This window comes from Zosterops lateralis (assembly GCF_965231275.1).
Source record: "Zosterops lateralis genome assembly, chromosome: W".
Taxonomy (NCBI): domain Eukaryota; kingdom Metazoa; phylum Chordata; class Aves; order Passeriformes; family Zosteropidae; genus Zosterops; species Zosterops lateralis.
The window spans coordinates 9,692,375-9,720,047 of NC_139801.1; the positions used below are offsets into that span (position 1 = coordinate 9,692,375).

Here is a 27,673-nt window from a genome sequence, read left to right on the forward strand (position 1 = left end):
CTAGTTTTTCATCATCTGGAGAATACTTCGGTTCTTGGATCAAATGTGGAGTTACAGGACTCACCTTAGTGGATATCAAAGCCATTTGGGTCCATATTTCTCTGGCCACTTCTCGTGCTGTGATATCAGCCAACCTGTTTCCTTGATATATTTTTCCTTTTTCCTTCTGATGCCCTCTCACATGCATTACTGCAACTTTTTCAGGTTGGTGTACTGCATCTAGCAAGGCTAGAATTTCAGTTCTATATTTGATAGTAGTTCCTTGAGAGTTTAGCAATCCTCGTTTTTTCCACAAGGCGCCATGAATGTGCACAACCCCAAAGGCATATTTAGAATCAGTCCATATATTCACTTTCCTTCCTGAGCTTAGCATTAGGGCCCTGGTGAGTCAAATGATTTCAGCTCGCTGAGCTGAAGTTCCAGGGGTCAAGGCCTTTGCCTCTACTACGGTTGTAACTGTCACCACTGCATATCCCGCATACCTGGTACCATTTTCCACAAAGCTGGACCCGTTGGTAAACAGTTCCCAATCCGGGTTTTCCATTGGGACATCTTTCAAATCAATTCGGCTGGCATACACCTGTTCAATCACCTCCATGCAGTCATGTGCTAGTTCTCCTTCTTCCTGCTCACTGCGGAGAAATTCTGCTGGGTTAACATGATTAGTTATTTTCAGATCTACATCATCCTGTTCTCTCAGAATTGCTTGGTATTGTAGCATTCTGCTGGACAAAAGCTAGTGACTCCCCTTTTGTTCCAGAACTGCCAGTACCATATGAGGCACAAATACCTCTATTTTCCTCCCTAAAGTCAATTTCCTGGCCTCCTGGATGAGGATCACTGTGGCCGTAACTGCCCGCAGGCATGACGGCCAACCAGCACTTACTGCATCTAGTTGCTTTGAAAAATACCCTACGGGGCGTTTCCAAGAACCAAGTCTCTGAGCTAGCACTCTCAGTGCTAATTTCTGTCTCTCATTCACATATAGTTGAAAGTCTTTATTTAAATCTGGAAGGCCTAAGGCCGGAGCTTCTTTCAAGGCCTGTTTCAAGTTTTCAAAGGCCTTTTTCCTTTGTCGATCCCAGTTCAGCTGCGGTTCTTTCAAAGCTTCATATAACGGTTTAGCTAGAAGTCCAAAATTCAGAATCCACAACCTGCACCATTCCACCATTCCCAGAAAAGACCTTAATTCCTGATGGTTCCTGGGAAGGGGAATAGCACAAATAGCTTCCACTCGATTGACTCCCAACCGTCTCTGGCCTTGGGTGATTTCACATCCCAAATATATTACACTTTCTTTTATTAACTGTGCTTTTTCTTTTGACACTCGGTAGCCAGCCTGATCTAGCATATTCAGCAAAGCAATAGTCAGTTTCAGACACATTCCTTTTTCCTCTGTTGCTAGAAAGATATCATCCACGTACTGGAGAATGACATAAGAGAAAGGTGACTCTCTTACCTCAGCAGTCTTCCATTCTTCTAATTTGTTGCCAATTGATTTCCAAATATTGTAGGACTGTTTTTGAAACCTTGCGGCAACCGAGACCAGGTGAGCTGCCTTTTTCTTCCAGTATCAGGACTTTCCCATTCGAATGCAAAGTATTTCCTACTTTCCAATGCCAAAGGGATGCAGAAGAAAGCATCTTTTAAATCAATAACAGAAAACCATTTAAATTTTTCTGACACAGATGTTAATAAAGTGTACGGATTGGCAACCACTGGGTGAATGTCTTTAACAATATTATTAATTGCTCTTAAATCCTGCACTAACCGATACTTACCATTTGGTTTTTTAACTGGAAAAATAGGAGTGTTAAATTCTGATTCACATTCCTGCAAAATCCTTTGCGCTAGAAACTGAGTTATCAAAGGAGCAACACCCTTCTTAGCCTCTAATTTAATTGGGTATTGTTTTATTCTGACTGGCTGAGCCCCTTCTTTTAATTCTACTACCACTGGCTGGGCAGCCTTTGATTTACCAGGGTTTCCCGTCTCTCAAACCCAAGGCACTACAGCTTGATCCACTTTGATGGGAATAGGAGAGGGATCAATTTCCTTTATTACAAACAATTTAGCAATTTCTTCTCCCAGAACTTCTAATTTTACCCTTCCATGTTCGAATATAATTTTGACATTCAATAATGACAACAAATCTCTGCCCAGTAATGGCTTGGGGCAATTAGGCATATACAAGAACTGATGGTCTAGTTCCTTCTCTCCAAATTTCAAATTTAATGGTTGTAAAAAGGGTCTTTCTTCTAATTGTCCTGTAGCTTCTACTACCTGTATGGTAGTATTACTATTAGGTCCCAATCTTTTATTTAAAACCGAATACGTTGCCCCCGTATTTACAGTAAATTCTTGTTCTTTCCCATCAATATCAATTCTAACCTTCAAGTCCTGTTCTAGTCAGCTCTGATTCTGATAGTTACTTAAAACTAATGCTTGGGCGACACCTTCTGGATTCATGGGGTAACCTGCTGGGTTATTCACTGGCATTCCTCCTGGTACTCTTCCTAGTCTAGCTTTCACTGGACACTCATTTTTCCAGTGTCCTATCTGACGACAGAACGCGCACTGATTGGGAGCAATCCCTCCTTGCTGGGGACCGGGAGGGGCCACTCCTCTTCTTCTAAATCCAACATTCTGGAATCCTGCCCTACCACGTCCAAAGCCACGACCACGCCCAAAGCCACCTCTGCCTCTTCCTCTATCACCGGCTTGCTGCATTATAGCTAATATATTCGCCTGCTGTTTCTCGGCAGTTTCTTTTTCCCTATTAATATAAACTTTCCAAGCCACCTCTAACATTTTATCTAGATCTCGAGTATCTTGTCCCTCCAATTTCTGCAGTTTCTTACGTATATCTTCCTGTGTCTGACTCAAAAAGATTAGAGCAAGCTGCAATTTTCTTGCTTCACTATCGGTTTCCAAATCAGTGAAGCGTCTAGCAGTTTCCTTAAGTCGCTCTAAAAATGCTGAAGGTGATTCATTCTTATCTTGTCTAACTGAATACAATTTTGACCAATTTAGTGTTTTAGGCATTCCCGTCCTGATTCCTTCTACTAACAACTCCTGATATTCCTTGATAGATTCCATTTCTTCACTTCTGTTCGGATCCCATCCCGGATCATCACTTGGTACCAAGTCATTCACAGTCCCTCCAGCTAAACGCAGTCTAATCATTTCTCGAGCACGTTCTTTCATGGCTCGCAACACCATCTCCTTTTCAGTGGAATCCATTAGGGTATCTAACAAAACCTGCATGTCATTCCAATCTGGATTTTGGGTTTTAATGATCATTTTGACCACCCGCGCCACTCTTTCAGGATTCTCACGGTAACTGCCTGCTGACTGCTTCCAAATCACCAAATCTCCTGGGGAGAAAGGCACTTTCACAAACACTTTCTCTCCCTGGGGTCCCATAGCTTCCCTTAAAGGGGCAATGAGCTGGGGTTCCCCATGATTCTTATGTCCCTGTCTGATTCGTGCCGCGAGTGGAGTATTTCGCCAATTTTGGGGAGAAACAGGGGAGGGGGTTGGAGGACGTATAACAACCTTTTTAGCATTCCCTGATGCCACTGTTATGTTTGCCATCTCCTTGTCCTCCTCCTCCTCCTCTGTACTGCTTTCTGGTAACGGTGGATACAAAGAAGGAAGGGGTGAGACAGCAGGAGGGGGTGAAACAGCAGGAGGGGGTGAAACAGCAGGAGGGGGTGAAGCGGGAGGCGCACCAGGTGACACCATTAAAGACAAATCCTCTTCTGGTTGAGAGGTCAAGGCTAAGCACTGAACACATTTAGATTTCTCTTTACAACCTCCGCACTCTGGAATTTCCAATACCATTATTCCACATTCAGTCTGCCACTCCTTTTTACGGCGCAGTAAATAAAACAAGTCTAAATACTGTACCTCATCCCATTTTTCATTTTCCTTTAAATACTGCATTAATGAATTCAGGGTATCATGATCCATAGTACCATTTTCTGGCCATGACGGCCCTTCTCGCTCATATTCTGGCCACCAATGATTACAATAATCAATCATCTTATCCTTACTCATCTCCTGGAGAAACCCTTCACTTTTCCACCTCCTCAATAAACATCCTAGCGGAGTATTTCTGGGTATACCCTTATTGAACTGAACCATAGACTTAAGTGCCTTGAATGGCATTTTGAACCAGTTTCACTAACAGCTGTACAACAACGCAACAATCAATATGCAGCAATGTACAAAACAAGGATAACCACAATCAATATTGACAGTTTAACAGAATCAATTATACCACACACACTCACACAACAAAAATAAATACCAGATAAATACCAGACCAATCCAACTTGCCGCTTCTCGACGCAGCGAGGGGCAAGTGCCGGACCTGCGCAGCTTTCGCCGCATCTGACAGCCGGCGCCTAGGCTTACCAGACCAACCAGATGTCTTAGCCCAACCCTGCGAGGATCGCCGCCTCGTCTTATGGGCAGGCACCCAAACCAGAACCAGAAAATAAAGCACCTCGGGCTTACCTTTTGCAGTCGTCCGCCAGGTGCAGGGGTCGGGCACGAACCGATGACTCCCCGAGAATCACTCGGTGCCGGCATGGAGTGGATCAGAACGCGAACCGCCCCAGCCACCTTCGGAGTCCTGCCGCGGTCGCCAGAAAACTGTTGCCCGATCCGAAGAAGACACAAACAACCGAAGTCGTTTATGCGGTGCTTTATTGAGGGCCCGGGAGCCTGTGGACTAGTGTCCGAAGACACAGCTCCCTTTCACAGAAAAATCACAGGGTTTTTATATGTTTCTTTACATGATTTCTTCATCATCACAAATTCTTACTTCATTTTCATTACCTGGTACAATAATCTCTCTGACATTTAAGTATCTGCCAAAAGGTACATTCCTTAGATAAATGGATACACTCCATAGATAAGTGATTATCTCTTAGCTACACTGCTTACATTACAAAATCTGCTAGAACAGTTCATCTACAGGTTATATGCGGCCTACCAAGCCTTAGCATGACTACTACTAATGTCAATTAAATGTCAACTATTAAGGTTTACTACTATCTAAATACAGTTTATTGAATCAAATGGCAACAGTCACACCTGGTGGGTAATGCAGAAAGATGGGGAAACCCATTGTGTACCACAGGGAGACTTAATTTTAAGTGAGAACAGTGTGTAACATTTTATTCTCTATGTGTATGCATATCTTTGTAAGAATGTATTGATTTGGATATGATGTAGATGGTAATAGAATAAGGGGTGGATTATGTCCTGGTTTGCAGTGTAGGATGTACACAAAGTATTTATTCTATCACCATCCTCATGAACTGTTGAAACCAGGTGGGCTAGTGTTTTCCCAAGCCCCCTGCCTCTTCTGCTAATGGCCGTTGGGAGTGTTTCCTGCTAATGGCCCATTAACACCTTTGGGGTGTCTTCTGCTAATGACTTTTGGGATGCCTCCTGCTAATGGCCCATGAGTCACAGGTAACTCCCTCCAGGGGTTATCTCTGTTAATGGGCCATCAAGGACCCATTTCACACTTCTCATGCTATTGTGAGATGCTCTGCCCAGGGGGAGGAGCCAAGCATTCTCACCTGGATATAAGCTGGTATGTGGGACAGTGCAGGGGCACTTATCCACTGGATTCCCAGAGGAGCAGAGCTACCAGACCTTTCTAAAGGATCACTGCTTCAGGAAGAGCACCTCACCTGGACTGCTTCCACCATCCTGCTCAGGTTGTATTCTGACTCTGTCAGTGATCCTTTGTGTTATTGTATTTATTTTATTTTACTTTTACCTTTTTACCTTTCTTCTTATTAAATTATATCTCTGACTTGGAGCCTCTCATTCATTTTGCTTTCAAACCACAAGAGATGTAAAGTGTTTAATGAGCCCCCACAAAGAAACTGGACACCACAAATTAAAATTACCATAAGGGACTTTCTGGAACCCTGGGTTCCTCCCATGTTATATGGGAATATAACTAGTGAGCAAGTTTGCAATTCTGATTTGTGTTGTCATTGCTTTACCTTGGACAAACCAGTTTCCATAATATGCATGTGGTAATTAAAAGAAGGAAATATAACTAGGAGATTCATAATAAAAATCAAGACAAGCACTGTAGGAGATATTGAGGTACACAGGACAGAGTACTGTGAAATTAATTAGCATAGTCAACTTGATAACTGAGATGCCTTGGTAAGAACAAACAGAGCTTTGAAGATCACAAGAAGATTGGATCAAGATTGGTGACAGGAAACAAGATTGAATCAACTTCTGCAAGCAAGAAATGTTGCAAAATGTATAAGTTTATGTGATGTTTAACCTAAGCATTGTAGTAAAAAATTATTAGCCTTCCTAGAATGGTATATAAGCATAAGTAGCTTACAGTAAAAATGGATTCTGATCACTAGTCAGTCTTCCCTGTCTCTCTCAATTGTCTATAAAGCACCACAACCACATAAGCTCCTACAGTGCAAAAGCTTACCAAGCCTCAAAAGCCCACTGAATGGATTCCTTACATTTACAGTACTGGACCATCTGTAGTTAAATATACAGGTCAACAACAAATAATGTTTAACCTGACTTGGTCTCTTAAATGAGTAGAACTATTGATGCAAAATGATATCTCTGCAATTTGACCATCCTAGTCTCCTTTTCTTAAGGCCTCATATGCAGGGTGGATTGCATGGTTATGCCAGTGAACTTTTATTTCCCAGGGTCAAATTAGAAGGGACATAGTTCGAGATTTAGGCTCAGGACTAGGAATTTTAAACAGCGTAGATTCCAAAATATTAATGAATAAACTGGAAACAGTAACCCACAGTCTGAATCAGTTGCAACATCCCTTAAGGTCTTCCCTTTCAGCATTAGGGAATAGCCAAAAACTAGTGTCGGATGTGTTATTCCCATGGGAAGAAACCAATCAAAAGGATCATCAACTAATTGAAGATGCATTAGGGACAGCCCAAGCCAATGTATCTTTTGCACTGAGTTGCATTTAAGCCCAGACTTGGGTACAGACAATGATAGCAGCAATAATTAGGGAAGGTGAAGGTGGAGTTTTACCAGCAGAGATCCATGCGATAATTTGGCAGAATGCTACCAAATCTAAAAGAGAATTTCAGTCATGGTGGAAATTGGTTAATTTTACATATAACCCTGCCAAGAGCATGGCTAGTCTTTGTACTTACCATCCAAAAGGCCCAAGTAAGTAAAATATTCCTAATCATAGCAATAGGGGCGAATCATAATGGGACAATACTTAAACCATTAGGACAAAGTATGGACTCAAAGGAGTGGAAGCAAATGGCAAACAGTTGATATAAAAGCATGCAGTGTACAAGAACAACAAGGATTTATTTGTGAAAGCAACATTATTAAGGCCCAAGGTATTTGTGCAGACACTGAACAGAGTATTTGTCACTTTGAAATACATCCATAGGAAAACCAGGAAACTGAGACTGTCTATATAGGTAAAGGATGTGCTTGTCTGAGGATAATTTGTGAGTTTTTATATATAGATAAACATGTTGCAAGTACTAGTAATCATTCTAATATTTCTGTTTGTAAGTTGTTAGCATAGTGGGATACAATTTTAATTGCACAGCTCCAGTTATTTCATATACATTGCTGCAATCTGACTACATGTTTCAAGATTTGCAGCCTACCCCCATTGGAATGGATTATGCATTATTTAGGAAACTATTACACCATGATGACTTGCACAGCTATTAAAGCAAATTTGGGAAAATGGCTGAAAGACTGTAGTCACAGTTCAACATGATGTAGAAAAGATCCATTGTAGAGAGTGGTTTCCCAGGGAAAGAGGAAAACCCTGGATTAATGCCCTGGGAAGCCTGTTCTGAGTATGCAAATTGTTTCTAGAAAGTTCCTAGTTCTTTGTGTTACCATAGGTTGATTTTTGGTGCAGAAATTTTAATATTCCTAATCGTTCTCCCCTATTGGACCCTTCCCTCAGACCCTGCCTTAACTCCTCCCCTCACTGGGATGTATAAATACCCCTGTCTGACCCTGGCCTTGTGCCTTTTTCCCCTTGTTACTGCATTGTTCCAGTTTGCTCCAATATAGTGTACACGTTATTGTTTATTTTTGCATTATTAAAATTCCTTTTTGGACAATTGGATCAAGGCTGCCTCTCTCTATCAAGTTGCCATTGGGGCAAAGTCCTGAGGAAACTCAAAGGGGTTTGATTGTGTGGGCTCAGACCCCCGGAAGTTTCACCTGGCACCTGAATCAGGGACCCCTGGTATCCAAGGGACTTTTCAGGACTCGGCCCCATCCTTCGGGAGCTGAGCGTAGGGCACTGCCCTTCTCATTGGATTGCTGGCATTGGGTCAAAGGAGGGACTCTTCGACAGCTAGGGAGCCAGAAGGAGGCTGCCCTAACTATGACCTTCAGAGGAAGATATGAGAAGGGCGACATCCACCCCATTTTCTATCCCCTCCCCCTCAAAAATTTGCTTAAAAGTGGGAGCATGGATGTCTGTAGCTGAGAGAGGCACTTACAAGGATTTTAAGTTAAAATTGACTATCTGGGGAAAGAAATTTGAGAAAAAGGAGCTCCGAGGATTGAATCTGTGGGTGTATAAAAATGCTCCAGAAATTACAGAGCCCAAGCTGCAGTCAACTAAATTTTGGGACTTGGTTGGAAAAAGACTGTATCATTCAGCTGCTAATCCAAATTGCTCCACCCAGAAGCTAACACCAATATTTCAAAAAGTATACAGCATGATACAATTAGAAGAGAAGGAAAGAAATTTATTTGGAGAGGAGAAAAACCTCAGTGACTCAAAGAAACCCAGGTATGGCAACTCTCCCCTCCCAAAAGATTTTCCCCCGCCCATTCCAGCAGACAGACATGGGGCTGAGATGGCAGACGCCTGAGCCCCTGGCTGGCCTGGGGAGAAATGTGGCTTATCCGGTGACCCCGCCGCCCCGTGTCCGTCGGCACCAGAACCTCCACCCGTGATCTGCAATGGCAATACGCAAGCCATTTTGGACCCCCCTCGCTCCATCCTGCCAGTTCCCTTGTGTTCCCCTTAGCCCTCCAACCTCACTAATACCACGCGGTCCTGTTCTGTGCATCCTGACCACCATTTTGAAAATGTCGGCCATTTTGAAAAATCCACAAAAAACTCTGGTCGATGTCCCTGTCCGTCAGGAGTCTCCGCCTTCAGCCCTGCCCACAACTCTGCCTACACTCTTCCACGGCACACCCACAACCAGGGATAGTTGTCACTTCCAGTCCCTAACAGAAGTACATCAGTAGTAGAAGTGCCCACCTCCAAGATGGCAACGCCCAGGTCACCATGGCCCAATCTAGAACCAGGAGGTCTAGAACCCAGAGCCAAAAGGAACCAGAAATACAAAAGGAAGTTCCTAGCTAGAGACTACTCCTCCTACTCTAACTCATCCTCCTCCTCGTCATCCGAGGAAGATCTCTGTTGGCCAGAGTCTAGGAAAACCAACTGGGAAAAGATAAAAAGAAATGCAGTAAAAAGGGGTGACTTGGAAATAGCAAGTAAATTGCATATAATGCTGGTCCGGTACAACAGAAGGGTCAATCCTATTTGGGTGACTCTGGCTTTCAATGAAATTAAAGAATTAAGTAAAGCAGCCAGAGAGCATGGAAGAGGCTCTCCATAGTTTTCTAATCTAATTTCTGCCACCTTCTCTGCTCACACTCTAACTCCACATGACATGTGATACCTTATGACATCACTGTTAACTCCCACTGAATATTCACTATGGGAGTTAGGATGGAAGCAACTGCTGACTAAGCTGCTGCAAGATTATGCCAGAGGTCAGGCTAGGGCTGCACTGACTATGGATCAGCTGGCAGGAGAAGGGGCTTTTATACATCCAGACCAACAAGCTATGAACCTACCAAGACCGGTTCTTAATGATATCAAAGACACAGTCAGAAAAGCCCTGATACAAATTCTTGAAGCAAACAAACCACAATTGGACTTTGCAGACATCAGGCAAGGTCCCACTGAACCCTATACGACCTTTTAAGACAGATTAAAAATGACAATTGATAAACAAGTCACTGAAGATCTAGTGCGAGAAAGACTGTTAAAGCAATTGGCAGTGGTTAATGCAAATCCAGAATGTAAAAAAGGTCCTTTGTGCCCTACCATCAGAGCCAGAGCCCACCATTCCTCAAATGGTGGAAGCATGTAATAAACTGGCCATTCAGAGCATACTGCCACCATCCAAGCACAAGTACTAGCCAATGCTCTAAGCAATTTTCAAAAGAATTCCCAAAAACAGCAAAACAAAAAACCTGGGCATTGTTATAATTGTGGCCAAAGGGGGCATTGGGCAAAAAACTGTAATAAGCCAAAGAAAAAGACTTTCCAAAAGCAATGCGACTGTGAGAAAAACAGGCAGAATATTAACCAGTCTTATCAAGTGCAGGCTCATTGCTTTTGTCAGTTGGGAAACTTCAGGCAGAGCACAAGACTGGGACGCGCGAGGACACAAGAATCACTGTCCCTTGCCATGCACAGCATTGGAGACCACCTGTTATGGATTTCCTCAGGAAAGGAGGGCATGATGTGTATTTAGACCTTCTTGAACTACCCTAACTGAGGCCTAGCTGAGGCCTGGTTGAGGCCTAGCTGGGGCCTAGTTGGGGCCCAAGGCCTATAACACAGCAAAAATTTCTTAGCTAGTTGGGGCGCAGTTAGAATTAGGTATTAAGGTGTTTGGGAAAGATAATAGGGTGTTGAAGGTCACTGAATAGAATTGTTAGCATGCAGGTGTAAGCCACCTTTAAGGTTAACTAAACAATGTATGTTTACATTCTTTCTTTTCTTGTGTGCCAATGAAAAAGTTGTTACATGTAGAAACAATGTAGAATAGTATAAAAGTAGCTGCACTGCACGTAATAAATGGACTTCGTAGAATTAACCATACTGGTCGTATCTGCGTTTGTCTAGTCTAACCCTCTCTTATCAGGACCCTGTCTTCAATGGCACCCGAAGGCAGGGACCCTTCGCTTTGATGCATTTTCTTTGCTTAGATGCGTCTCGCTTTAATGCGTTTTGTTTGCTTGAATGCAGAAAATTCGTCTAGACGTGTTACGAGAGCTCTCTTTAATTGTGGTGAGAGTTCTTGGGCGGATTCTACCCTGCATGCAGGAAAGAACCCGCACGAGTCCTAGCTTGGATGCGTTAAGGGCTCATTAAGCCTCCTTGCTTGGAAACAGAAACAGAACTGGTTCGGAAGCGGACCGAGCTGAGATCGGACTGACGGGACGGACCGAACGGACTGAGCGAAAGGAGCGAGAGGGTTGGAGCCACGGGACCGGACTTGAAAAGTGTCAGTGCCATTTCGTGGCGAGGAGGTAAGCCGCAGTGGGGAAACAGCTCAGAAACAGCACAAAGACAAAAGATGGATGCCGATTTTAGTGCAGCTGTGCGGCTTCTTTGCAGTATCCTCTCTAAGAGAGGAGAGAAATTAAAAGAAAGTGAAATAGAGCAGTTGACCCTATGGGCTCGAAAAAAAGGGAAGTTAAATAAGCCGTCTTTGCTGTTTAGTGCCGCGGAATGGAAAGAGGTTGGAAATTCGCTCTGGGAAGCGACCATTTCCGGAGGGAAAGACGGAAAAATCACCCGCAACCTCGGAGTTGTGTGGCAAAAGTAACTCATACCTTGCAAGTTGTAACAGCTGAGAAAAAGGCAGCTTTGTCAGCGATTGAGGCTTTAGAAGGGGCAGAACAGGCAAATCCAGAAAATCCGTCTCTTCCATCCCAAAAACCCGCCCGAGTTGCGAGATTTTTCGGCATTGGCAATCACCCAATTCGCAGCTTGAGTGCACCCATCAGCCCCACCCCGCAAGACGTTTTAGATCAAGTGACCCAGGCGGAGGACTTGTCTCCTCGGCTGCCGAGACAAACTGAGAACAAACCGGAAATAGCTTGGCCGCCCAAGTCTGTGGGCGTGGAGACAGGCGGGGACTCAGGCAGGGCTGAGGGCGGAGATGGGCAGTCCCAAGTGATGCAGCACAGGGGTGGAACGCGAGGCGGAGCGCAAAGCGGGGACCAGGGTGATGTGGTGGCGCAGGCAGAGCAGATCCAGCATCAGCGCGCGTGGGCGCAGACTGACCCAGAACAAAAGGAACACGTCATCCCTCAGCGCGCGGCGGCGCGCAGCGATGCCAGCCCCTCACCCCCCCCCCCCCCCCCCCCAGGAGAGACGCAGGCTCCACAGCGCCTGGCAACCACAGCGTCTGTGGCAACGACAGCAGCAATGGCCGTGCCTGCAGAGACACCAGCGTGTTTGCGCAGCCCCGATCCAGCAAAATGTCCTCTCCCTCCTGATTCTAATTCGGACTCAGAAACTGCAAACAATCAAGATGCTGCTTTTGCAGTTCATGACAAACAGCGTGCCACTCCCGTCCAACCTGAACAGCATTCATCTGAATTGCACCAAACCATTTCTAAATTCACTCAATTGTCACTTCACCAAAACCAACAAGAACAACAAACAGCTGCAAACGTTCAAATTAAAGGCCAGAAAGACCTTCCATCTCCATCAGCATCTGTTTCTACAATCTCAATGCCAGCTTTGACATCAAATCCAATTGATGAACACCGAGCTGCTCTCGCAAAGGCAGCACTCAAAGATGGAGATTGGGAGGCTGCAAATGCCTTGTCCTGTCCTGTTTTAATTGCAAATGGACAGGCCAGATGGGAACCTTGTGAGTGGAAAATTTTACAAAGAGCCAAAGAGACTGTCACAACATATGGACTCAGATCACAAGCAGCAAAAAACATCATTCAGTACATTTACACTGCTGACCTTCTTTGCCCAGCTGACTGTTCTGGCATTGCATCATTGATTCTCACACCATCGCAGCTTCTCATTTTTGAGCGAGAATGGAAGCGCCTTGCTGAAGAAGAAGCCAGCAAACATCGACAAGTAGGTGATCCACTTTATGCAGTCCAGGCCGACATGTTAACTGGGCATGGACCATACGCTTCATCTGCTGTGTAGCTCACCTATCCTATTGAAATGCATCAAAAGGCTGCATGTGTCTGGCAGCAACAAGGGGAATGGCTGTGTCCTGGTTTAGGATGAATTAGGGGAGAACCTCCAAAGGAATTCCCTAATAACAAAACCTCTACCACCCCTCCCCCAGCCCTAGGTTTGGAAAGGAATTTCTCAAACAAAGTGGAAAAAAACAGTTTATTGACAAATGAAAGAACACCCCTCGACACAAGGGAAAAAAAAAAAAAAAGAAAAAAAAAGCTCAGGTTACTGTGAGGGAGAGGGCGCAGAGCTTCTCTCGCAGGCTCCGGAGATCCTCGGACTTCTCAGGTCAGGTCAGGTCCGGTGCTGGTCCAAAATCTTAAAAGGGGGGGGGGAAGGGAAAAGAGGGAGAGAAAAAAACAAACAGAGGCGGCAGAAAGAGAAAAAGAGCAAGCAAAGCAGCAAAAAGGAAAAAAAACCAAGCCAGAAGCCAGAGCAGCCAAAAAGCCAGCAGCTAAGCAGAGGGAGCAGCGAGAGCAAAGAGAGCAGAGCGAGTGCTCGCCCAGCCAACAGGAAAACAGGGACAGCTGTTAGACATAACAATGTAGTCCACGATATGGGATAGGAGGCACCGTCAACCCAGGACAGGCTGCAACATGTAATTAAAGGAAAAGCAGAAGATACACTTCAAACTTTTGAGTTGAAAGCCGTGTGTTGGGCTTTGCAGACTTGGAACAAAGAACCACTCAATGTTGTGTCAGATTCTTTGTATGTAGTTGGAGTTGTGCAGAGAATTGAAGATGCACTCCTCAGGCAAACCCAAAATCAGTGTCTTGGAGAACTGTTTTTACAACTGAGAAGTTTGTTAAACCAACGCCATCATGTCTTCTGTGTTATGCACATCCGAAGCCATCAGTGCAACAGAGGTTTGGGAAAAGGCAACGCATGAGCTGATGCTGCAGTCAGCTGTGTTGTCCATGTTCCCCCTCAAAACAAGTTTGAAAAGGCTCGCAACAGTCATGAAACATTTCATCAAAATGCACGAGCCTTGCACAGACAATTTCAGATTCCTTTGAATGAGGCACAAGGAATTGTGCGTGCCTGCCCTCAATGCATTCATCACGGGCCTGGACTGGGGCTAGGTACAAACCCAAAGGGACTGAAAGCTTTAGAACTGTGGCAAATGGATGTGACTCATTTTCCAGAGTTTGGCAGATTGAAATATGTTCATGTCACAATTGATACTTATTCTAAATTCATTTGGGCAACAGCACAGCCAGGAGAAAAAGCTTTGCATGTAGAAAGACATCTATCTGTTTGTTTTGCAGTCATGAGTGTGCCTGTGGAAATCAAAACCGACAACGCTCCAGCCTATGTTGGTCAGCAAGTTGCAAAATTTATGCAAAAATGGGGAGTGAAACATACTACAGGGATTCCTCACTCTCCCACAGGTCAAGCTATTGTAGAAAGAGCAAACCGCACCCTGAAAGACTATCTTGCAAAACAAAAACAGACCAATGGCATTGATGTAGTTAGTAGACTATCAAAAGTATTGTTTACTTTAAATTACTTATGTTTGGCAGAAGGTCGAGAAGAACCTGCGGTTGTGATACATCATCACGCAGTAAAAGAGGGAAGGCCGCAGGCAATTCCAGGACTTTATGTTTATCATAAAAACATGCGTACGGGTGAGTGGCAAGGACTGAGTCAAGTGTTGTTTAATGGTCGAGGATACATGTGTGTGTCCACAGACACTGGTCCTGTCTGGGTGCCGAGTCAATTTACCCGTGCGTGTCCTCCTGAAAGAATACCATCAGGCAGCGAAGACAACCCGGACGACAACAATCTGCCTGGAACACCTGACGATCTGACGATCCTGAACTTAACTGAAATTAACTTTAAGTGTGTGAAATTAGCAGTTTGTATAGTTATAGTTACAAAAGTTAGAAATTATAAGTGTTTTTGATAGAATATTGAAAGTAAGGGCCAAAAGTACCAGCAAAATGTTGTGAATTGAACTGTTTGTTTTTCAAATTGTTTTAACAAGAAGTGTGGCTGGAGTGCTTGACATTGACAAACGGGAAAACATGTGGGTCACATGGGCCAATCGAACTGGACAAGATTCATTCTGTTTGTCTTTAGCAACACCGTCCAGTCCTTTTCGCACCTGTTTAATTGGAGTTCCACTGCTTTCGATGACAGAGTTCAAAAGCTGGACTCAAGCTAAAATATATCCTAATTTACCGGAAGCTTGGAACGCATGGTGCCACCAACCTGTTAAGTCCACTCGCACACAGTCTGAAACTTGGTGTAAAATCCATAAAATCCCGAAAAATGTTTTAGGAGCACAAGCTGTTTCAATTGCGCAAAATCTCAAAGTAGTAAGTACTGAGCCACAAGAATTTGATCTCCTTGGTTCTGTACCAAGCAATTATTGCTTGACATTTGGTCATGTACAACAATCCAAAGTTGGCAACACTTGGTTGTTTCCTAAATCCCCATTGTATTATAACAATACAGAGTACTGTAACAATTGGACACAACTTGTAACGCCATCACAAAATGTTGCAAGAAAATTGCCACCTGGAGTTTTTTTCATTTGTGGAGATTGAGCATGGTCTGCAGTACCCCAAGGAGCTGCAGGAGGTCCATGTTATTTTGGAAAATTAACCCTGTTTGCTCCTTCCATTCATCAAATTACAAAGTTTTCACAAACACCACGACGATCAAAACGCAATGCCCTTAGATTGGATTCCAATTGTAAATCATCAGTATCGTTGTGGGGACCCCCAACTGTAATAGTAGCATCAATTTTTGCCCCAGGTGTTGGAACATCGCAAGCTCTCACCCAGTTATGAACTCTAGCTTGTTGGACATCAAAACAAATTAACATAACGTGACGTGTTGAGTGAACTTGCTGCAGATGTTGCTGCTACCTGCCAGGCAATGCTTCAGAACAGAGCTGCCATCGACTTCCTGCTCCTTGCTCAAGGGCATGGGTGCGAGGAATTTAAAGGCATGTGCTGCATGAATTTGTCAGATCACTCTCGTTCAATTTATGGACAGCTTAAACAGCTGAAAAATAACATGGGAGAAATTGTTGTTACTAATATTCTGTTTGACAACTGGATCAGTTGACTTGGATTTGCTGGTTGGATCAAAGATTTGATCCGTTTTGAAATTCTTGTTTTTATTGTCATTATAATCATGCTAGTTGTTGTACCTTGTGTGTTAAAGTGTGTACAAAAAGCAATTAGTCATGCCATTGACTCAGTTTGGGTAGTTCAAAAAGAAAAAGAGGGATTTGTTACGGATTTCCTCAGGAAAGGAGGGCATGATGTGTATTTAGACCTTCTTGAACTACCCTAACTGAGGCCTAGCTGAGGCCTGGTTGAGGCCTAGCTGGGGCCTAGTTGGGGCCCAAGGCCTATGACACAGCAAAAATTTCTTAGCTAGTTGTGGCACAGCTAGAATTAGGTACTAAGGTGTTTGGGAAAGATAATAGGGTGTTGAAGGTCACTGAATAGAATTGTTAGCATGCAGGTGTAAGCCACCTTTAAGGTTAACTAAACAATGTATGTTTACATTCTTTCTTTTCTTGTGTGCCAATGAAAAAGTTGTTACATGTAGAAACAATGTAGAATAGTATAAAAGTAGCTGCACTGCACGTAATAAATGGACTTCGTAGAATTAACCATACTGGTCGTATCTGCGTTTGTCTAGTCTAACCCTCTCTTATCAGGACCCTGTCTTCAACCATCAGGTCAGCAACTGCAGCCTCCACCAGGTCCATCAAAAAGATTCTGCATAAGCACCTGCAGAAAGGGAACCCAGTCCCACAGCTGTAATCGCAACAAGAGTCAAAGTCAAAACAACAGGAGGAAAAGAAAAAGATCTCCATGCTACATAATTAAATGCAATTTTATTTCTTTTCATCATAACAAATCAGTTAAAATTATAATCTTATATTTTACAGTCATGTTATTTAATGCTGTCTCAGATTTTATATAAATTTTATTACTTTAAATTGTCTAAAAGACATTAAAGTTGTGCATTTGTTAATTTTATTATAGCTAAAATTTTCTCAAGATATTATTATTAATTTCATTTAATATTGTTAATTTAAGTCGTATAAGTTATTAAGTGCCTTATTATTATTATTTGTCTATTCAAAAATACTCATAATTAATGATAGCTAAAGTTTTATTCAGTATCAATATCATTATTTTAGCTTGTAATGTTAATTTAATTTTTGTAAATTATTAACATCTCTTTTCATTTTCATTACATTTCAATTATGTTAATATGTCTATACATGTAAATAATTCTCAGTTGAGGCTATAAAGCATTAATATGACTCAAATAATCCTAACTCCCACTATTTTAATTGATTTAAAGAATAAATTTCCCATAATACACTCTTTATACCCTGTTTATTGCCCTCTCTGCAAGGGCAATATCCACGGTTCTTATAATAAAGAGTGATTTCTAAGAGATTTATGACATTACAATTCTCTCACCCCCACAAATAATTAATTAATAAATAAAGGAGGGGGAGTGGTAGGGAGTATTAAAATATACGAAGGAAGAATAAGTCTAGTTTGATTTTTCATTAGATTAAAAGGTTTTTTATAAATAATAGGTTTTACTTTTGTGTTTTTAACAATGATGTGTCTTTCTTTTATGCCTTATATATTAAACTACTGTATGGTGATTGAAGAGACAGAGTCCCCATGGTTTGCATCATGAGGCCGATTTTATTAAACACACTGATGGTTTATATACCTATCAAGCATAACAACAACATCTATGTCTCTTAGTAACATTGCTTAACTATGGGCTAGTACAGACTTGTACAGGCCTGTATTGTCTTGCACACAAACATACATACACCTTGCTCTCTTCCTTCTTCAGGATCTTGCCTCAACTTGCCAGGACCTGTAGCCCTCTAGCACATCTACTTCTGCAATGAGTTCAGCAGTACTTTGAGTCCTGCTTCCAAGCTGTATTGTTGACAACAACTGAGCAAGCAATCTTAAATCATGCGATGTAAGAATATAAGCAGCAAACACGGAAGTCAGCAGGTTTGCAAAAAATGGAGAGCTGATGCCGTACTCTGTCACTGTCCTCCGAAGCTCTTTGATTACTGAAAAGGGCATTGGCTCCCATTGGACAGTCTGCTTTCTTGTGCCCAAATAGATTACAGGTGCCACAATTCTCTCTGCAATGTCCAACTCACCTGACCTTAATGTTTGTTGTTTCAAGCCAATCCAATTATCTCGGGGGTCAGGGGATAAAGGTTTGGTTCTTTATCAGGGTTGACAGGTCCTGGGTCAAAGGGATCCCCTTCTTCATCATCACTGTCATCTGGACCGTAGCCAGCAGCAAATGCCCCTATGGATCATGAAGGGCCCCTCTCTCTTTTGATTGTAAGAGGGAGTGTTGCTATAGGACACAAAATGAGTTGTCAGGGCAAAAAGAGGGAATTTTATTTTCCTACTTCGATTTATATAGATTTTGGACAATGACCACGGATTGGACAATAAGGTTGACACCTCTCCAACCACACTGGTCAAACTGGAAGTCCATTAATTGTCCCTCCTCAAGAGAGGAACAATAAACAAGAAGAACAATTTACAAAAATATTACTTTTGTTTACATGAAAATCTGTGAGAAACTCCACTACAAAAATGCACACATCAGAAGGCTGAAAAAGATCAGGGCAACAAGGGGGATCTGTGGGCTGTACCGGGAGAGATGCAGTTTCCTCATGTTGTAAAGTACTCTCAGGGTCTGCCATAGAGGGAGGGCAAGAGGCATCTCCTTTATCTTTGGCAGGGGCATTTTCTTGGGCTTTCAGGACCTCAAAAATCACCCACCAGGAGGGGACCATTTCTTCCACCATTTTGTTCCCTTTTGTTGCACAATCCCACAGTTTCACCCCCACTTGGTCCCACAAATCTGTTGTAAAGACTGTGGACTCGGTAACTCCTGGTAGCATAATTGCTTCCCATTTCAATAGAGTTTTAAAATCATGTCAAGGTAAAGATTTGCCATGTTGTTCTAAAAGCTTTGTCATAAGTTCAAAATCGTCTCTTTCCTGAGCAGATAGCCCCGCCCTATTGTCCCCTACAACTCATCTCCTTTCCAGAGGGATTTAGACGTCTCCGGCTGGCTTCTCCCTTTGTTTCAGAGGCACTTAGTCCTGCAGAGCTCACCGACAGATGCTCAGCTAGGCTGACATTGCTAACCTCACAGAGAGCACTGATTTTATTAAACACACTGCTGATTTATATACCTTTCAAGCATAACAACAATATCTATCTCTTAGTAACATTACTTAACTATGGGCTAGTACAGACTTGTACAGGCCTGTATTGTCTTGCACACAAGCGTACATACATACACACACCTTGCTGTCTTCCTTCTTCAGGATCTTGCCTCAACTTGCCAGGGCCTGTAGCCCTCTAGCACATCTACTTCTGCAATGAGTTCAGCAGTACTTTGAGTCCTGCTTCCAAGCTGTATTCCCACATTCCCACAAACTACAATTTTTTTTAGTGAGAAAAGAAACAAAAATTTTAATAAAAATGAAAAAGCAAGTGAAGAAACGGTGCATGTAAGGTATTTAATGGTAAGATGAGGAGTGATAATATAGGAAGGAATAGAGAAAAGGAAAAGAGAAGAGATAGTGAGACAAAGAGTGAAGAAGAAAAGTGGTTTAATAACAATAAAGAGTTTTGAGTTGAGAGCAAAGAAATGAAAGAAAAAACTTCAGTTTATTTTATTAATTGTTACAATAAATTTACTTTCTTACCTATACCTTTTACCCCTTACATATGTCAAAATCTCTAGTGTGTATTCCATTTACCTATATAACATCTCATGTGAGTCTTGAAACAATTTAACCTGTAATGTGAGTTCTATATTACAGAGAAAAAGCAGCAAAGATAAACGAAGCAACAACCCAAGCCAAATTAATGCCAAGCCACAGTCACCAAATATGCTGCATCTTCTGGTCTAAAGATCCCAAGAAAATGTTCCTGGGAGATTCAAGTACTACAAGAAGGATTTGAAAAAATCGAAATGGACAACAAAGACTGGTTCAATTAACTTTTTAAGGGCTGGAACCTATTCTCATATGTATTCTCCATAGCTAAAACCAGACTGTTGATTTTCTTAGTGGTTACACTCAAAATAATTGTTTCCTCTTGTATATTTAAACTGATGTTTAAAACTGTAAAAAAAAAAAAAAAAAACAACAAACAAACAAAAAAAAACCCCCAAACAAACAAACAAACAAAAAAACCCCAAACAGTTTTCTCTTTAGAAAGACAAAAGGGGGAGATGTAGAGAGTGTTTTCCCAGGGAAAGAGGAAAACCCTGGACTAATGCCCTGGGAAACCCATTCTGAGTAAGTAAATTGTTTCTAGAAAGTTCCTAGTTTTTTGTGTTACCATAGGTTGATTTTTGGTGCAGAAATTTTAATATTCCTAATCGTTCTCCCCTATTAGACCCTTCCTTCAGACCCTGCCTTAACTCCTCCCCTCACTGGGATGTATAAATACCCCTGTCTGACCCTGGCCTTGTGCCTTTTCCCCTTGTTATTGCATTGTTCCAGTTTGCTCCAATATAGTGTACGCGTTATTGTTTGCTATTTTTGCATTATTAAAATTCCTTTTTGGACAACTGGATCAAGGCTGCCTCTCTCTATCAAGTTGCCATTGGGGCAAAGTCCTGAGGAAACTCAAAGGGGTTTTGATCGTGTGGACTTGGACCCCCGGAAGTTTCAATCCATCAAATTTTTTTAACAAGTTAAGAAAGAAAGGAAGAATTATTGGTGGGATATTTTTGTAGGAAAATCTCCATCAACGACACAAGTATTGAATGCATTAATACATTTTATCCTAATTTTATTATTTATGATTCTAATGCTTACAGTAGCTTATTTTATATTTTGGTATAAATTTAAAAATTTAACATCCCGTGTAATAACATTACCCCTTGTGCTCAAATATGTATGAAAGATTGCGAAAGAAGTTGCAAGAAGGATGTTAAAAGGGAGGCTTGAAAGAGACATATTAGCTAAGAAACATTTAAGAGACATTTAGCTAAGAAACTTAATGATCTTGAATTTTGTGAAGAAATTTGTGTTTCTGTGACTTTACTACTTTAGTTTCATAATCTCGTTGCTTTAGCTGCTCTTAGTTCTAGTTAATGGATAACTTTGTTCTGATAAAATAAGATAGACGTTATGGGAAAACTAGGGAGTAACTCAAAACTCACACGCTCCAGAAGTTTTAATAAATGTAACCCACCTGCAGAACTCAATTAATAGAGAATTGTTTAGCTAAGAAATTAAAATTAATATAGTGTTGTTAAAGCAGCAAAGCTTTAAGTTATCCTTTAACTAGAAATGAATTAGATGTTTTAGTAGTAGAGCAATTAGATGAAGAATTTGGACTCGACAACGAGAGGAGGTGCTATGGGAAGCCTTTATGTTGCAATGCATGTAAACCCTGGAAAGTTTTTTCTTTGGACATCCTTGGTGAATAAATGACCATTTGTCCCTGATCTCTGGCCAGAGTCGTTATTAGGGATGTTACTTCAACAACTCCTAAGTTGTTGAACTTTGAACCTTTTGGTTCTCTCCTTTAATTCACTTATCATGGTTGTGGCAGACAACAACTGTGACAGGGAAGAACAACTCTTGCTACCTTGTGCTGAAGATCCATAGTTCTGGAAATTATATAACTCTTAAAATTTTAAGTAACTTTAGTCAAAGGTTTGCTCGCCTCTGCCAAAGGATCGGGGGGGGGGGGGGGGGGAGAGAAATTGAAGCTTTTCTTCAAAAGACTGTTTACAAGGGCTTGAGCTTTGCTGGATGAGGCTTGACAAGCCTCAATCAACAAAAAGATTCCCAGACTCTGAGAGTTTAACATCTACAGGTTGGGAATAGCCCTAAGATACAGAGATTAATGGACATTAACAAACATTACGTACTGGTACGGTTGGAGAAACCTGGTGTGGGGAAAGATTGATAAGAGAACCAAAGAATGAGGACCAAATTAGCATTGAAGGCAAAAGGATCAATAACCAATAAGTGATTGAATACTAAGAATTCTGTACTATCGAATCAAATGAAAATTTCTTTGGGCTTTTTATGTATAAATGTGTGAAGAGTTTGGTAAATGTGGTGGTGGGTTTTTGATAAGTTATTGTTATTATCCCAATGGTTTGTTCCTTTTACCCCCCTGATGGTTTGGTTCTACCTCAAGTTTTCCCCTCCCTTGCCAAGCTGTCATTCACCCCTAGACACACCTACTACCTCATTTACATGATGTCAATCCTCCCTAGCCACTGCCCTTATTTCCAGAGGTTTCTCTGTCAATCCTAAACCCCGCCTGGGAAATCCCCATTTATTCGATTGTGCACTTGACCCTTTCCACTCCCCTAGCCTTCCTGATTGGCTGTTTGACCATGGTTCCTTCCTCACCCCCCTGCCCAGTGTGTCCCTGATTGGTTGGAAAAATGTAACCTCCTCTTGTACCTCTCCTGATTGAAAGAGAATGTAAGGGAGCGTTTTTTCGGGTTTTGGCTGCAGCACCCCTTGGGGTAATAAATCCTTGAGAAGCACGTGGGAAACCCTCTCTCTGTCCTTTGCTCCGATTCAAGATGCACCACATCTGAGAGCCGTAGAGAGCAGGAAGCTCTGCTCAGCATCACTATCCGACCCTGAGAAACGGCGAGTGCAGAAGCAGCCACTCCAGGCGCGAGACCAGGGTGTATGAGCTAGCCAGGCAAATCCGACCCGTTGCATCAGGTAAAGAAGCATGTGTGGATGAAATATTTTCTATTGCACATCCTGGCCAAAATAAAGTAATGCCTAATTCTCTAACACCAAAAAATTAGTGCTGGAAAGTTTTTCCTTCTTCACGAGTTTCGGTGACAATAGGCCAGCTTTTTTACTCCTGATCCTGAAGAAATTAATTTTAAGCTCAAAGATCACAGTACTGGGAAACAAAGTCATTATACATGTGGGGATTCATGAGAGTGAGACAGACTTAATTAGCATATCTAGTCTGGTGACTAGGATGCCCTGGTGAGGACAAACAGAACTTTGAGCTTATGAGAAGATGGGATTAGAACCCTGCTTACAGAAAAAGAATGAATCAACCCCCTACGATGAAGATGTTGAAAAATGTATGAGTTGTTTGTATGATCTTTTAACCTAATTATTGTAGTAGAAATTATTAACCTTACTGAAATGGTATATAAGTTCTTGGAAAACCTGAGTAAAATCGGATTCTGATCATGGTCAGTCTTCCTGTCTCTCCTTCAATCACCGATAACTGATGCTCTATGTGAGAGGAGAAGAACCGGCTATCTGACGGCAATCGGCGACGCCCCTGGAACTGATCGTGACGGTGAAAGAACTGCGTTTGGGCCCACAATCCCTGTACACTGCGACGTGACAGGTGAGCCAGGGGAACTAAAATATGGCACAGGGAATGTCCACCGAGAGAGACGTCTATGAAACCATGCTACACCTTCTGAGCAAGCATGGATCCCCCATCTCTAAGAGGGACCTTAAGTCACTCCTACGATGGGTGTCACATATATTTCCTGACACCACCCGTTCTTCTATTTTTACTCTCTGCTACTGGGACAAGGTTGGTGTAAAACTCTATGACCTGGCTATGCTGCCTGGCCACGAGCCAGAGTTTGCCTGCTCCCTGCTTGGAGGGCGGTCATGGAAGTGATTAAAAAAGCGAGGGGAAGCGAGGTAACCTGTGAAGCAACCGCGGAGACGGTCCCTGCAGCCGTGTTAAGACCCGATCGGCCCAGGTCCCACTCTCCCTCTCCCATTCGCAACCCCTCCCTGACGAAAGCCAGGGACAGAGCACAGACGCCACCTGTAGCCTTGCCGCTATCCCGCCAGCAACCCCGGAGACACTAAACATTAATTTAATATGCAGACAGTGGCTCTAGTAGTGACGGAGAGTCTTTCGACCCATTCCCTCCAAAAACGCATAACAATTGGTTACAGATAAAAAAGAAAGCCCTTAAGAACAGACACTTTGAAACTGCAGCATAAATCTTTGTAGCCCCCATGCAACTCGGCCTGAGGGGGGGGAATCCGCAATGGGAGCCCTTAGGCCACTCAGAAATTAAGGAACAGCCAGAACTGCTACAGACTATGGTCTGGGGTCCCCTTACTTCAGCAATTTACTAAGAGCAATATTCACTACCCTCCTGATGACTCCTCGTGATGTTAAATTCTTGGCAAACCTTTTGCTCACCCCAACACAATATGCAATATTCATGGCACAGTGGAAAAAAAGACTGGAAAACTTAATTTTAACATATGCAGGGCATGTAACCCAAGCCCTGGCTGCCTTAACTATTGACCAATGAGCTGGCGAGGGTGTGCATACTGACCCAAATGTCCAGGCTGCTTTGCCAAGGGAAGCCCTGGAAGGGATCACTGAGGCAGCTGGGTATGCATTTCTCAAAGTGCCTGATGCAAAAACCCCGCAACAATCCATCATAAATATTAAGCAAGCTCCACAAGAACCCTATATGCAGTTTGTGGACAGATTGAAACAAACTCTGAAAAGACAAACTGATAATGATCAAGCCGGGGAAGTTGTACTGCTAAAACTTGCTGTTGAAAATGCTAATGAGGATTGCAAATGCCTTTTGAAAACCCTCCCTCCAGAACCAGAGCCCACTCTGCTTCAGATGATTGAGCCTTGCAATCGCCTGGGGACATTGCAGCATACCACAGCAGTAACCTCCCAAGCTGTGGGACAAGGCATAGCCCAAGCCTTTGCCGCTTTGAAAATACTGCCTGGGAAGTAGTCTGTTTGTTTTGGCTGCGAGGAGCCTGGCCACATAAAAAAAGACTGCCAAAAGGCCCAAAAAGCAAAACCACCGAGTTTATGCCCTCGCTGCCAGAAGGGTTCTCACTTTGCTAATTCCTGTCGTTCTAAATTTCACAAAAATGGTCACCTTTGCAGGAAAACTCGTCTCGCAGCGCGGGATGGCGACGCGTGAAAACACAAGCTCCACAGCCTTCCCAGCCACAGCTGCCAGAACCGACCTACAGCTTCCAGCTTCCAGCCGGCCCTGCCTCCTCCGTCGCAGAATTACGTGCAGCCACCCCAGGAAGCGCTGGGTTGGACATATCAACCAGTAACACAGTAACACAGTAACGTTAACAAACTCCTCAGTGTTTTGTCTACCCACAGGGATTTGCAGAATAACGAGAACTAAAATAAACCTTTAGAACACCTTTTTTCCTACACCCCAGTCCCCTTTCCTTCTTTCCTTCCCACTGACAGCACAGGGAGACAAAATATGGGAATTTTAGTTAGTTTGCCACTTCTTAAGAAGGGAGGGACTGTTCATTGCAAGCAACATTGTGACCAGTGACTCCATACCTCATACAGTAAGTGCTTAGATCAAATTGTTTTCCAACCTGCTGTGGGCAGATCTTTTGTTATCTCAACCCTTTGTGCACCAAATAAAGGCTGCCATGGTTTAAGAATGGAACTCCCCATGCCCCCAGCAAGACTCCCCAAACCACATTTCCTCATGACAGAAGAAGAAAGACTCCTCTCCCTGAGAGAACAGAAGATCTCGAGTGACAAACTGACCAGAACTCCCACGCCCTGTCTCCTTGCACTGTTGGTGAGAAGGAGGGAGGGGATGCGAGGAAAAAGGTGGTTTAAAGGCTTATTTTACTTCTCATTATCCTCCTTCTGATTCTGCCAGTAATAAATTTACTTTATACCTTTAAATTTGAACCTGTTTTGCCCTTAGAGTGTTTTGTCCCAGTCCTCAACTCACGAGCCCTTCATTAATTTTTTCTTTTCTTTTCCCCTCTCCTCTGCCCAGCTGAGAGCAAGAGGGGATGAGCCAATGACTTTTCATGAGTGCCTGGTATTTGGCCAGTGTCAAACCACAACAGTAGGAAAAGTACTAGGAGCTACAGCCATGCATTCAACAATCTACAAAGCTACAAATATGTGAAAAATATAAAAAAGGTAAATATCTTTAGTCATCACTTTCATAGCTAAATAGCTCAAATAGGTGCACAGGGTCTGGGAGCCCTGAAGCAGGAGCCTGCATGAGGGCTTGTTTGAGTTGTAAAAAGGCAGCCCATGAATCATCACTCCAGACTATAAAGTCCTTCTGAGCTGTCTTCAAGAGCTCATAATGTGGCTTTACCGGCAGCCCATAATTGCTCATCCACAGGAGTCACCATCCGACCATCCCAAGAAAGGCATGCAACTCTCTTACCATTTGCGGCTATGGGAGTTGACAAATAGCTTCTTTTCATTCCTGTCCCAGCCTCCTTTTTCATTGGAAGATTTCAAATCCCACATAGGTTACTGTGGTCTGGACAATTTGTGCTTTGTCTTTGGATACTCTATGTCCCCTTAGTCCCAGAAAACTGAACAATGCCACAGTCTGATCCCAACACTGCTGTTTAGTTTCAGGGGCTATCAGAATGTCATTGACATACTGTAACAAGACTCTAATAGGGTTCTGATTTTTCCATTCCTCCAGTTCTTTTGCCAATTGATTTCTGAATATGGTAGGGCTATTTTTAAACCACTGCGGTAGAGCCATCCAAGTCAGTTAGGTTCCTCTCCCTGTGTTTGGATTTTCCCATTCAAAAGCAAAAAGTTCTTGACTTTCAGTACTCAAGGGGATACAGAAAAAGGCATCTTTCAAATCTAATACTGTAAATCATTTTAATTTTTCACTCAAGGTTGTTAGCAAGGTATAAGGACTTACTACTACCAGGTATATATCATCTTCTATCTTAATTATGGCTCTAAGGTCCTGTACCAGCCTCTAATCCTTTCTGTTTGCCTTCTTAACTGGCAAAATAGGGGTAGTAAATTTGGATTCACATTCCTTCCTTTCCACTAGGGGTAATATTTCTATTTTCAAAGGGTATCAAAGGGTATTGCTTTTGCCTTACTGGTCCAGCTGAAACACAGGACTCCTTTAACATATGAAACACAGGGCTCCTTTAACACAAGCGACTTAATATAAAGTATAGATTAATAAAAGTTGGGTGTTGGCTGCTATGCTCAACTGCAACTGCTTTTGCAAAACAAGAAGCCTAGCCCTGGAAGTGGCTACAATGATAAGCAAATAGTAGATGCTATACCTAACACTAACTGCTCTTGAAAAAAAACAAGCTCAAGTTGACTAAGATGATAAGGGAAAGGAATGTGAGCTAATGGGTTTGGCTTACCACTTTTCTTCAGGACAAGGGCTTAATCCTTATAGGCTAAGCAATAAGAAGGAAGATGCATGCTAACCGCCATTTTAATGACAAATAGAAGAACAAAAGGGTAGAAAAATGTAATAAGAGAATAGGAACATAATCAATACACAATTATAGACAAAGTATAACTAAGATAGCAACAAAGTGTGGAATTGTAAAATTAAGTGTGTATTAGCAAAATAGGTGTGTGGTTAATGTATTAGATAAGAATAGTGTGCCACGTTTGTAACCACCCTAAGATAAGAAAACCACTAGTTATGTAAGACCTCAACCCCTTAAGACTGTAACTTTTAGATAAATGAACAAAAAGGGCAGATGCCGAACTTGTAAATGTGTAAATAACCTCTGTAAGA

At 42.6% G+C, this 27,673-nt stretch overlaps 1 long non-coding RNA gene across 1 annotated transcript; it reads left to right on the plus strand.

The window, feature by feature from the left end:
* Positions 1-22,619: 22,619 nt before the first annotated feature.
* LOC310922026 lies at positions 22,620-26,055 on the plus strand. Its single transcript, XR_014592275.1, has 3 exons — positions 22,620-22,832; positions 23,332-23,487; positions 25,033-26,055. It is a non-coding gene; the product is annotated as an uncharacterized lncRNA (long non-coding RNA).
* Positions 26,056-27,673: the final 1,618 nt, after the last annotated feature.